The sequence below is a fragment of the Stegostoma tigrinum genome, chromosome 33 (genome assembly GCF_030684315.1).
Source record: "Stegostoma tigrinum isolate sSteTig4 chromosome 33, sSteTig4.hap1, whole genome shotgun sequence".
Taxonomy (NCBI): domain Eukaryota; kingdom Metazoa; phylum Chordata; class Chondrichthyes; order Orectolobiformes; family Stegostomatidae; genus Stegostoma; species Stegostoma tigrinum.
The window spans coordinates 25,191,371-25,204,168 of record NC_081386.1 but is presented as its reverse complement, the minus strand read 5'-3'; the positions used below and the strand labels follow the sequence as shown (position 1 = coordinate 25,204,168).

The 12,798-nt window shown below is 41.9% G+C and overlaps 1 long non-coding RNA gene across 1 annotated transcript in view; it reads right to left on the bottom strand.

The window, feature by feature from the left end:
* Positions 1–6,608, bottom strand: part of LOC125467191 (uncharacterized) — a 181,608-nt gene extending 175,000 nt beyond the window's left edge. The window contains exon 1 of the long non-coding RNA XR_007250589.2: positions 6,395–6,608. This is a non-coding gene — a long non-coding RNA (uncharacterized LOC125467191). The remainder of the gene's footprint in view (positions 1–6,394) is intronic.
* Positions 6,609–12,798: the final 6,190 nt, after the last annotated feature.

The following is a 12,798-nucleotide window of genomic DNA, read 5'->3' as shown; positions in this document are numbered from 1 at the left end:
TGGTGATTGAAGATAATTATATTAAGAAAATACACTCGTTTTGGTCGCTTTCAATGTACAATCTGCATTTGCCAAAATCAATTAAGCTAATTTAAGCAACTCAGCATTTTTAATGTAATAATCTGGCCGTTTGTTTGTTGCTAAAGACAAAAAAAATGCTCCATCTGTGAATTAGTAAGTACTCAACTGATGCATCTCTGAAAATGGGATTGCAAAATAATAATCTGAATATACCAGTATTTTAGTTATCCTAATACATTTTTTTTTAGTAGCACGCTAGGTCTAATCTTCTATTTTACTAGTCAGAACATAGGTTTATGCGTTTGAGCCATGCATTTGGATATAAAAATTGTCCAAATGCAGCATTTTAAAAAATTGCACATTGTCAATTCAGCCTGTCATTTTCTCGCATCATTCTTTGAATAACTTTGTGTGGGATCAGGTTGCAGATGGTGGAAATCTGTCAACGCTGGGAGCAAAAGGCTTGGATATTACCAGATCCGGAACGGATTTAGAGAGCAAAAAATAGAAATTAAAACTGAAAAATCAGTGAGTCCGGAAATTCTGTTTTTTGTTCCTGATGGTGATAATCCATCTCCTCATAAATTGTGAATCTGGAATTTTGCATGTACAAATCCCAAACGTTGGAAAATTCCCATATTAAAAGCCTTCTTTTAAGACACCCAGGAGAAGAAATGCAGGTGTAAAGAGAAATGCTAATAGATTATTCTGTCGCAGAATTGGGCTAAACGTTTTATTTTCTCTGGACTCTATCCGAGGAGATTATGAACTGAAAATGTGCAAGATGCTTTCCATACAACTGCCCCATGTTTGGTACAAACGTAGTGACTAGCAATCAGATACTAATCGCATTAATTTTATAGGAATATCAAAGTGGTAGCCACGCTTTCAATATGAAAAATGAATATAAGCGGTTTTAAATAATGTCATTCATGATCGGACTTTTGATATTCTAAATACAACCAGCTACCAAAGCATCGTTACATTGTTGACATCACAGTAATAACCAACACCCTTAAAAACACCGGCATATTGGAAATCAATAATTTTCTTTTGTGAAAATGACTTGCAACGCTTTAATATCTGTTTATTATAAATTGGACAACGAGTTAAATGAGAGGAGAGAAGGTGCAAGGGTTCCAGATCAAGCTGCATAAAGAGATTTTTTTCAAGGGGGGGAAACAGATGTGTGCGCAATTGGTTGTAAATGGGTTATAGAAAGGGCAATTTGCTTTGAAGAACATAGGCCTAAGTGCCTAGAAAAAGGAGGATTGTGCTGATCTAAAGACGGTATTGTGGAGAACGCTATTGAGTTACTGTACACAGTGCTCAAATGTAATCAGACTAGCAGGTGCATTAGCTGAGGCACAATGACTGCAGCCGAACACGCAGCCCTGGCTGTTAATGGAGCGCCCATCCTTAGCACGCACGTACACCGTGACTTTCGGAACCAAAGCACATAACTAAGAGTGAAATCTCCCCCCTAACAATCTCGTGCAAAAACCAAAACTGCCTTTCAGGTGAAATCATAGTGATAGGAATAAGAAGTAAATTAATTGACTCATATGGCAGATCGGTGTGGAAAGTGAATTTTTTTAAAATGTCTAAAACATTGAGTGATGTTATTCGATTTTGTAAAGCATATTCTGTGCTGCGCTTTTAAGCAGTTGTGTTTGTGTTTGTGTTTGTGTGTTGTGGTGGTGGTGGGGGGGGGGGGTGGTGTTGGTGTGGAGGGCGGGGTGGAGGTGTGGATTTGTTGGCCACATTCTAGAAAACGGAAGAAACTGCAGTCAATTCCTGGAGCTCAGGTCAACATTCTCGAAACTATTTCTTAACGTGCTATCACCATGGTGTAAACTCGAACCCTTGTGGTAGGGTCAAAGCGTGGTTTCTAGGTTCCTAGCATTAAGGTCAACGTTCTGGTAAACAAAAAAACCTGCTGGACTAATCAACAGACCTGGTCAAGGTCTGAAATAGAAAAGGTATATGAGTGCTTCCAAGATAACTCTTCGAAAACATGCATCTGAAACCTTGACTGCTTTAGGCCCTTCAAAAGCTGATTTACCCGCTGCCTATTGTAGGAATTATAAAGATGTTATTAAATTCAGATTGTCAGCATTTCTCTACATTTGTAAAGTTCTTCATCTTTTTTATCTCCAATTCTATAATAACTAATTACTCGTTATGATCATGGGAGATGGGTAGAAACAGATTTGTACAAATCATCAGAAAAACGGACTGTCTGAAATGTTTGTCTTGTCCACCGTTTATTGCTTGAGCACGAAGCAGAAAAGTAAAATGCTCTAGATTAAAGATATGGCCTATTGGGCAAGAGAAGGGCGTCGACATGCCTTTCAAATTTACGAATATATTATCTTACCAACTTAAATAAACTCGGCCATGTCAAGAAAATTATTTCATTATCTGTTTTACTGGGTCTTTAAATGTTAACATTTTTATTAATGAGAATTCCAAGCGAATTATCAGAAACTGAGCAGCAAGGTTAAATGGCATTAGTAAACGTATTAGTAAAGCAGTGAAGCCAGAATTTCTGCACCTTAGGTGGGAGGGACTCAGTGTCTAATACGAAGTCGTTTAAAGCATTGAATTATTCACCCTTCCACTTATTTCTCAATCATCTAAAGGTTTGAGGTGGCGATATTGCTGATAACGATTAAATTGGAGTTGGCACTATTTTTAGGTGGGGCAGAAAGTAATCCCAGATGAATGAAATCTCATTTCCCTCTGTTGGTTGTTGATTTCCTGTTTCGTCTAGGATCCTTTAGTTTTATGACTTATTTTTAATTTTGCTGGTTACACTGGTTCCCTTTTAGTCGAGATGTTTTGTGTGGCTAGGGATTTGAAGCAATGTGACTGCGTGCATGAGTGTTGCATGGAACCTTACATCTAACTAAGACGAACCAGTTAAGTGAATAAAGGGTGAGGCCTTTGTCCAAACAAATTATGGACTTAACAACATTTCTCCCTCTGCTACCTTTTAGCATTAATGTCAGTTCCGCTGAATTCCGGTTAATGCTTTTTGTCCCCCAAGTTCTCATTAATACATATCAACTAATATAGTTCGATTCGTTACTCCTGTCACAATGGACAGTGCGGGAAGACAATCTAACCATTTCGGCTTTAGAAGTTGGCTTTATTTTCTGTTGAGCACCAAGCAAATTAATTTCTTGATATTAACATATTTGCCAGCCATTCGTTTTCTTTTGCCCCCACAATGGCAACAACCATTTTAATGATCACATGCCGGATTGAAGCAAAACAACAAAAGGCGAGGAAGGTTAGAAATAGACGGTGTAAATAGGACCTGAAAATACCAAAATGACCTGCGGACTCTTTCAATTAGTTTCCTTTTTGGTCGCTTTTCTCACCAAGGCAACCTCGAAAATCCATCAACCTTGCTTCAACGTTTACAATGTCTTTCTCTGTTACGGTGTCTTTTCGAAAGTCAATATGATAGAAACACGTTGGGTCTTATCAAAGATAAAGGGAAGCCCAGCTGTATGGCTCCCATCCGTGTTATAAATAACCTACTTTTTAATATAATTGAGTAGTTAAATTATTGTGTAATGGGAAATTTGGAGACAACCTGGACAATCGATTGCCTTGTTGGAGTGAATTCTCCTTACTTTTCCTCTAATATGAAGCTCACTATGATCCTGGAGTTTGTAGGAGTATCATATAAACATGACAGGATGTCAATTCTGTCAATAAATAGGCCGCAATAACCGGAACGCCCGGATGCTGGGGTTCAGAAGCACCGGGACCGTCGAAGACCAATTACGGTTTGCTAAACAATTTTACACAAAGGGTGGAAAGGGTTTATCCCACGGATTGTGAGGAGAGGAACAGGCAAATATAAAAAGAATGATCCCCCTCCCTTAAATTTCTTCACGTGTTAAAACTGGAAGCAACTTTCTCTTTTCTAAAGTATCGAATTTGTTTATTGAAACCAGTGTAATGACGCTAGATCTCAGACGTTACAAAGCTCCGTTTCCAGAGCGCCATGTTTCTGAAGTGGGCTTTTCATATTCCAGTCACGTAAATATGACAATAATGGTGAGTCTTCAAGAATTTGATTCAAAGGGAGCAAGCAATTGGATGCTGGGGGCAGAAATTAACTCGGGGGTCAGCTTACAGTCGCATTTCCGACTCTGGCGGATTTGAAAATTGGGCGATGGAGTTCCTATTGTAGTTTAGTCGAGGGATACACGAGCGGTGATTTATTACATTTTTTTTGGTACGCAAAGTATTCCAGCACATGAGATGGTTGTTCCTAAAAGAGCCGGAACGAGTTTACAAACATCACTTTCATTCATTCATTAAATTGCACAAGCGATTGTGGCGTCTATTTGAGCTTGGTGCATTCACAACTTGAGGGCTGCATTTAAGAATCTTCTTCGGATGACTTGGGAGCGTGAGACTGAAATCTGCACCGTAATACAAAATGGCTGGTTGTGAAATTACCAGCCCCTTTCCGCCTGTCCTTGATGATGGTGATGGGAGGTGGGAGGAATGGTTCTCGACGACATCCCAAATGCAACTCGGCGTCGCATTCCTCCTGCCTGACATCAACCGGCAAACAAACCAAGCGCCGTACTGAGCAACTCAGCGGCTCAATCCCGACTCAACCAATCCCGTCAATTCACTGCCCCCAGTCAATGGGAGAAGGGGCTCTCACGGGATACGCCGAGGACGTTCACTGAGCTTCTCGTAAAAGTACACGGGTTTCAAAAGCTAGTTTTGGAACCTATCCCTCAATTATAATTACAGTAGCAGGCATTCAGCAGAAGCCAAGCAGTTATTAATCTGCTGCTTCCCTACCACCATTCATTCACAAAACACATTCATTCCCTCTTCCAGATGCTATTAACCCGCGTTGCTGAATCCTTCAAATCCGGTTACGGTCATAAATTATACAAAACATCGGCAGCGATGCGTTGTATTATCAGTCTGTTAAGATTCACAACTCAGGTCAAATATTGGGTCCACGCCTGCAAACGGCAGCAAATCATTCTAGGCTTCATCGTTACGAGAAGGCTACACAATTCCACTTTTAATTATCTGGAATCTGCCTAAAATGGGCGTTACTTTCTTGAAAGGAAACAGAACGCGCCGGAGTTAGATTTGGTTTTTCCGCCAGAGCTTGAGTCGCGCTGACCTCTCTGTAGTTTGGTTACTCCTGAGTACACCAGTAAATGAACACAGCATAAACCCAATGCACTTCCGGTACAGCTAAGCGATCTAATACAACATCGCTGACACAGAAACTAATGGCAGAACTCTGAAAAAAAATATACATGAGCTGTCCTAACCACCTAATCTGTATTTAATCCCTACTCAGATGATCCGAATGCACTATAACGAATACATCTGTTGACCAATTCAGAATCTAAATGATATAGCGGGCCTGTTCTGGAAATTTATTCTGAATGACCATTTTACCAATGCGTATGCTGTATAAAATCTCCCGTAACTTCATAGGTGGATATGGTATAATTTTATCAGCATGCAAGTAGCTGATAACTCAAGCGACAACCACAGGAGAAAATTATTTCAGCGTAATTTAACTTACTGCAGAATATGAAGGCGCATTCAATGCATTTTCTACCAAACTGGCCATATGATGCACGCTCCAGTTTTACTATAATACTTCGCAATTTAATTGTTCCATCAGAACGCTTCACATTTGCCTGGCTCAGTTTCCGTTTTCATTTCAAGATAGAGGTCTATTATTTGGCAAACTAAGTAGAGAAACGCTAACATTTTTAAAAATCTGTTTCAGGTAAGGGGAGAAGGAACTGTATTCAAGCCTGCTTTAAACAGGCTTAAATGGCATCTCCTTCCGGCTCTGTCCATTGTGATTTATGTATGAACTCGTCTGGTGAACCTTGCCCTCGGTCCATTAAAAAACCCTGTAGGGTTAATAATAATCGATTAAACGGATTATCGTTCGATTCAGCGATGACACTGTTTAACAAGTTCGTGTTCGATGAGAGGGGACGGCTGGCTGAGGTGACATTGCTCCGCAAGGTTAGTAATTCAACTCAGGCATTGTGTCAACCTCGTTGTGGCACCAGTTAATAGTCCTAGCTCTAGAGGTTTGTGTCGGGTCAAACAGTGTCACTACCCAGATAGCAACCGCCAATGACCTCTGATTTATTCAAAAATTGGACATGCCTTTCCTTCCCTCTCAAATGCCAGCAAGCACCAACATTCCACAACATAGCCATTTAGAGCTCGACTTCTCAATGTCCACACAAGCAGCAACGTCTCTGACCCCAGCACACACACCTCCCCCTCCCATTCCATCCCAAAAGCCAGTAGCCTTAACAAATGCACAGACAATCCTTACCTTTACTCCAGGGTCAAAATGCAGTTCTCTGTGCAGTTCCAATTCACCCGACTACCAACAAGCCAAAGTTGTTGAAGTTTAGAGATCTTTCGTCTCCGTTGATACTGAAAGTTACCAAACTCAGCACACCCCACCCCCCTCTATTTAAAAAAAAACAAAAACTCATCCCGACAGCGTCTAGCTGCAACGTGTTGAGCGTTTTACTCATGACTCGATGCCAATCAGGATGAAATGGGAGTACATATATGATATGGCAGATATTTCGGCTACAGCATAATTTGTGTCCCAAAACCACAACAGTGCGCTTTAAGTTTGATGCACAGGCGCCCAGACAGTGCCAAGTACAGGGTAGGAATAAAGAGCAATTGTTGGAACGGACAAAAGGCCCGAGACGGGGGCGAGCATAGCTCTCAATAAAGCCCACGAACTTGCACTTGAACTTGGCTGTCCATTCTGTTTCAAGCTCGCCACAATTCCATTTGAAGCACGCAGTAATGTCATATCTAAACATTTCTAATCGGAAATGTTACATGGATCTTCATTTCTCTATAGTTTACAATTCTGAGCCAATGGTCTGCATGTAAAGAGCAGATGACAATTGGAAAAGTTTCAATTTGCTTTCTAATTCTCAGACACCTTGCTCAGCCAGCAGACTTGCTTCAACACGATACCTGCTGCTCAGAAGCGTGTTCAGGTTGAAACGTTTGTGTATGTAATCATATTTCTTTCTATCTAAGATTAATTACAAAGACAATGTAGGCTGTATTAACTATTGTAGGCTGCTAATTTAATTTGTGGTTAGGTAACTAGGTCACAAGTGCTACCTGGGAAACACAAATTTGATGCAATTCTGATAATCTCAGAGTAATTTATTAAAGCTTTTTAAAAATAAAAAAGGTGAAACCTAAATTGAAATCTGCAGCTGTAATCGTCCAGATAATTAAATACCTCGAGGATGGATGACAAATTAGTATTTAACAGTACTGAGCAGGGTAGTGAGAAACAAGTAAACTCTTTTAAAGAGCAGTTCCAATCAAGAAGGACGAATAGCCTCGTCTGTAAGATTCTATGGCTGTTTCAAACTCTCCCGCCTTCTCTTAGTAATTTTATATTCATAATATTTAAAGCATTCGAGTTTGTCCAGGTCTTAGCAACATGGTTTTAGAAATGTATTTAAAGATATGGTACTAAAAGTGGACGACCGTCTTAACCTCACTAGTTGACCCCAAATAACCTCTACTCAAACAATAGTCTCCAGGGACTTAACAGGCGTGGCAGACAGAAGTGCTAATGATCATGGAGGAGCGGGTCATCTTTTTCTCTCTAACTGTGTGGTGTGAAGTTATTTTCTTTAAGTGAGTCACTTCTTCAGACATTGGTGGGAAGGGTTATGTTGCATAATAGGGTTTTAGTATCTCTGGCGAACCTATTTTCAAGTATTTAAAAGTATTTCAGTGTTTCGTTTGGAGGCAGACAACTTCGAGAGGCATTTCGAAACGTATGGATCTCATTCTTGAAATGGGGAATGAAATGTCCTCAATGTTTATTGAAATTTTCTCCCTCTCTACCTCTTCTGGGCTACGGGTAAAAGGGCTTGGCGCCTCTTGTCTCACTCGCTCGCACACACTGTTTCTGTACATGTGTGTGTGTGAGTCTGTGTCTGAGTGTGAAAGAAGCGATAATAGAATTCCGGGCACGTACCCCGTCTCCTCCTGTCATTCGCGAGTTAATTAAACAGCTAATAGCAGCTGCCGATGAGGTCATTTCATGCAGTTTTCATGCAAATCCGCTAAATTCAAAACAAATTTGAATAAAAAGGTCTTTGTAGTCTGCTTTTTTATGTTGTTTCTCAAAAGCCCCGTGCGTTACAGAGAGAGGGGGGGAAAAACTTTCCAGCCTCCACGTCCTCTGCAACCCGAACATGATTCATAGAAAATTTAGGCGGAAAAGAACCGTTTCCCACTCTTTCCTACAATAAGTGTGTGTCTGACGGATATTTAAATTCGCCAGTTCTAAAATACAATCATAATCAATCAATGTGCTAAGAGTGAGTTGGACGGATTAATAAACTGGTTACAGTTAATCACAATTTAATTAAATATTCAACCCGGTTACGCCAACAAAATGGAAGGTAGGAGTGGGAACATATATTTAAATTGCTCCAGAGTTTGATCCTTATCGTGTGTGAACAGAGTGTGTCCGGGCTTAACGTTTAGGTTTTATTTTAAAAATCTAACCAACCTGTTCAGAGATGCTATTACACACCTTTGGAAAATGTTGGACTCGAATCCAGGCCTCCGGGAAGTGGAAATAAGAAAGCTACCACTCCAACACAAAAGCCTTCTGCAATTGTAATTTTCTAATCAAGCTGTTCAGCTGTTCATACTTCAGAAGCAGGTGGGACTTGAACCGGGGTCACCTGGCTCTAAGTTAGGGACATTACCACTGCCACAAGAGGCCCAAGCTCTGGCCTATCATTCTGGCTTTATCCTCTCAGCCTCCTTGAATACTGTGTGACAACAACAACTTGCCACGGCAGCTGGAACCAGTTAAATCCACATCAGCCATGACATCATTCAATGCAGCAGCAAGATCGAGGGTCTGAATGGAATGCCCGTTTCTATTTTGTTGTTATTCATTTATGGAATGAGGGCGTCGATGACCAGTCCAGCATTTATTGCACATCCCTCGTTGCCCAGAGGGCATTAACCATATTGATGTGGGTCTGGAGTCACAAGTAGACCAGGCCAGGTAAGGATAGCAGTTTCCTTCCCTAAAGGCCGTCAGTGAACCAGATGGGTTTTTCTGACAATCTCAAAGGATGCATGGCCATCATTAGACTCCCAATTCCAGATTTTCCGGAAAAAAATGAATTCCATTCAGATAGCGCCTTTAGTAGCGTAAAGTACCCCGAGGTGCTATGCAGGAGTGCTAACGGATACAAGTTGAAAAACAAAGTTGCTGGAAAAGCTCAGCAGGTCGGGCAACATCTGTGAAGGAGAAAACAGAGTTAATGTTTAGGGTCAGGTGACCCTTCCTCAGATACAAGTTCACACTGAGTCATGGAAGAAGAATGTCAGTCACGTGAGCTAGATTTGAACATGGGCCTGATTGCAGGGCTCTTGTGGCTCACTGGAAGTGTACCTACCTCAGAAACAGCAGGACCCAGATTCAGGGCCCACTTACTCCAAATGCGTGCAATAACATCTCTGAACATGGTTAGAAAATATCTAAAGTAGGGAGTGTCCCTACCTCTGAATCAGAAGGCTTGGGCTCAAGTCCCACCTGCTCCTAAGATGCGTTATAACACATCAGGAAAAAGAACCTGTAAGCGTCAGAGGTTGAGGGGAGACTTTATAGAGGTTTATAAAATCACGACGGGCATGGATAGGGTGAATAGCCAAGGTCTTTTTCCTAGGTTAGGGCAGTCCAAAACTTGAGGGCATAAGGTGAGAGTAGAAAGATTTAGAAGGGACCGAAGCGACAACTTCTTCACGCAGAGCCTGGTGCCTGTTTAGAACCATTCGCCAGATGAAATGGTGGAAGTGGATACAGAGATGCTATTGCATATGTTTGGAAAATGTAGGACTCGAAACCGGGTCTCCGGGAAGCAGAAGTACGAAAGTTACCACTCCAATACAAAAGCCCACTGCCATAGTAATGGATATTTTCTAATCAAGCTGTTTAGACTCGTATGGTATACTTCAGGAGCAGGTGGGATTTGAACCGGGGTCTCCTGGCTCTAAGTGAGGGACATTACCACTGCCACAAGAGGCCCAAGCTCTGGCCTATCATTCTGGCTTTATCCTCTCAGCCTCCTTGAATACTGTGTGACAACAACAACTTGCCACGGCAGCTGGAACCAGTTAAATCCACATCAGCCATGACATCATTCAAAGCGGCAGCAAGATCGAGGGTCTGAATGGAATGCCCGTTTCTATTTTGTTTTTATTCATTTATGGAATGAGGACGTCGATGACTAGTCCAGCATTTATTGCACATCCCTCGTTGCCCAGAGGGCAGTTAAGAATTAACCATGTTGATGTAGGTTTGGAGTCACAAGTAGGCCAGCCAGGTAAGGATGGCAGTTTCCTTCCCTAAAGGCCGTCAGTGAACCAAATGGGTTTTTCTGACAATTCACAACGGATTCATGGCCATCATTAGACTCCTAATTCCAGATTTTCCGGAGAAAAATGAATTCCCTTCAGGTAGCGCCTTTAGTAGCGTAAAATACCCCGAGGTGCCATGCAGGAGTGCTAACAGATACAAGTTCACACTGAGTCACAGAAGAAGAATGTCAACCACGTGAGCTAGATTTGAACATGGGCCTCACTGGAGGGCTCTAGAGGCTCAGTGGTAGTGCCCCTACCTCAAGAAACAGCTGGACCCAGATTCAGGGCCCACCTACTCCAAATGCGTGCAACTCCATATCTGAACATGGTGAGAAAATATCTAAGGTAGGTTCTGGAGATGCAGTGGTAGTACCCCTACCTCTAAGTCAGGAGGCTTGGGTTCGATTCCCACCTGCTCCAGGGATGCTTCATAACAATTAGGGCGGCACGGTGGCTCAGTGATTAGCACTGCAGCCTCACAGCGCCAGGAACCCGGGGGTTCGATTTCAGCCTCGGGTGTGGAGTTTGCACATTCTCCCCGTGTCTGCGTGGGTTTGCTCCGGTTTCCTCCCACAGTCCAAAGATGTGCAGGCTCAGTGGATCGGCCATACTAAATTCCCTGTAGTGTTCAGGGGTGTTTGGGTTATAGGGGGATGGGTCTGGGTGGGATGCTTCAAAGGGCGCTGTGGATTTGTTGGGCCGAAAGGCCTGTTTCCACACTGTAGAGAATCTAATCTAAACACTCCTAAAAAAGATCTGTAACTGTCCTAGAGTAGAGTAGTTTCCGTGGAACGTGAGAGGCTGAGGGCTGACCTTATTGAGATTTATAAAATTATGAGGGGCATGAATAGGCTAAATATCCAACGCCTTTTTCCCAGATTAGGGCAGTCCAAAACTCGAGGGCATAAGTTTAAGGTGAGAGGGGAAAGATTTAAAAGTGGCCGAAGGGACAACATTGTCATTCAGAGTGTGGTGCGTGAATGGAATGAGCTGCCAGAGGAAGTGATGGAGGTGGATACAATTGTAACATTTAAAGGCATCTGGATGGGTATATGAATAGAAAGAGCTTAGAGGGACATGGGCCAAATGGTGGCAAATGGGACTCGATCAGTTTAAGATACCTGGTCGGCATGGACGAGTTGGACCGAAGGGTCTGTTTCCATGTTGTATATCTCTACGATTCTGTTGTGCAATGGTGGTGTGCCAGGTTTAAAGTACTAGGTTTAAATCGCACCAATTCTAGATGTGTCTAGATGCATATTTTAAAATACCTATTGTAGTCCTAGAGACGAGTCTATTCAAACTTGCTGGGACTTCCAGCAGTGGATTACAAGCATAGTTTTACAAACTAAAAGGGAGGCTCTTGTAGGGACTTCTGTGTTGCAGTGATAGTCACAAGAATCCTATTCTACAAGACGAGCATGCCTAGTTATATGTGATTGTATCAGAGGTAATGGGAACTGCAGATGCTGGAGGATCCGAGATAACAAAGTGTGAAGCTGGATGAACACAGCAGGCCAAGCAGCATCGTAGGATCTTAGGATCTGATGAAGGGTCTAGTCCCAAAACATCAGCTTTTGTGCTCCTAAGATGCTGTTTGGCCTGCTGCGTTCATCCAGCTCCACACTTTGTTCTCTGTGATTGTAGTTACTTTATGCGATTACTAGTGTTTCAAGATATTACCAAGATAGACTAAAAGTTAGGTAAGAAATATTCTCATTTAATTGATGATCAGGGGGATGTATGTGTGCTAACAGAACAATGAAACGGAAGTAAATTGAAAGTATTGCACATTGCTTCAACTGATTGGCGTTCTCATTTACAATATGAAACTTTGGTGTAGGATTCAGAGCGCAGATGTGAATCATTATATCAACGCGGTGTGTTCATATTGATGGAAATTAAAAGAAATAGAACAAAAAAAGGACGGGAGTCGGTGACCAACGTTTCAGTAAGGTAGGCGTCACATTCAGGTCAGAAACATAACGTCAGCTTGTAGGGACACCCACGCCGTGTGGCTAGGAGTACTTTAGTCAATGATTCAATATGCACGTCATAAAATTCTACAGCTAGTTTCTCATATAAGATCACGAACAATTCACTTGACTAACTAATTGATATTTTCTTCGTATTCATCCTTTCCTGCTTTGCGAGTTGCTTTCAATGAGAACATTGGGTTGTGATTGGAAAACTTGAAGCCCTGTGGCCGGTTTTATAAAGCATGTAGACTTCACGCGATTAAACGTCCGATAATGTTTAGTTTGAGGAAGGTTAGACGAACCTGAATCAGGA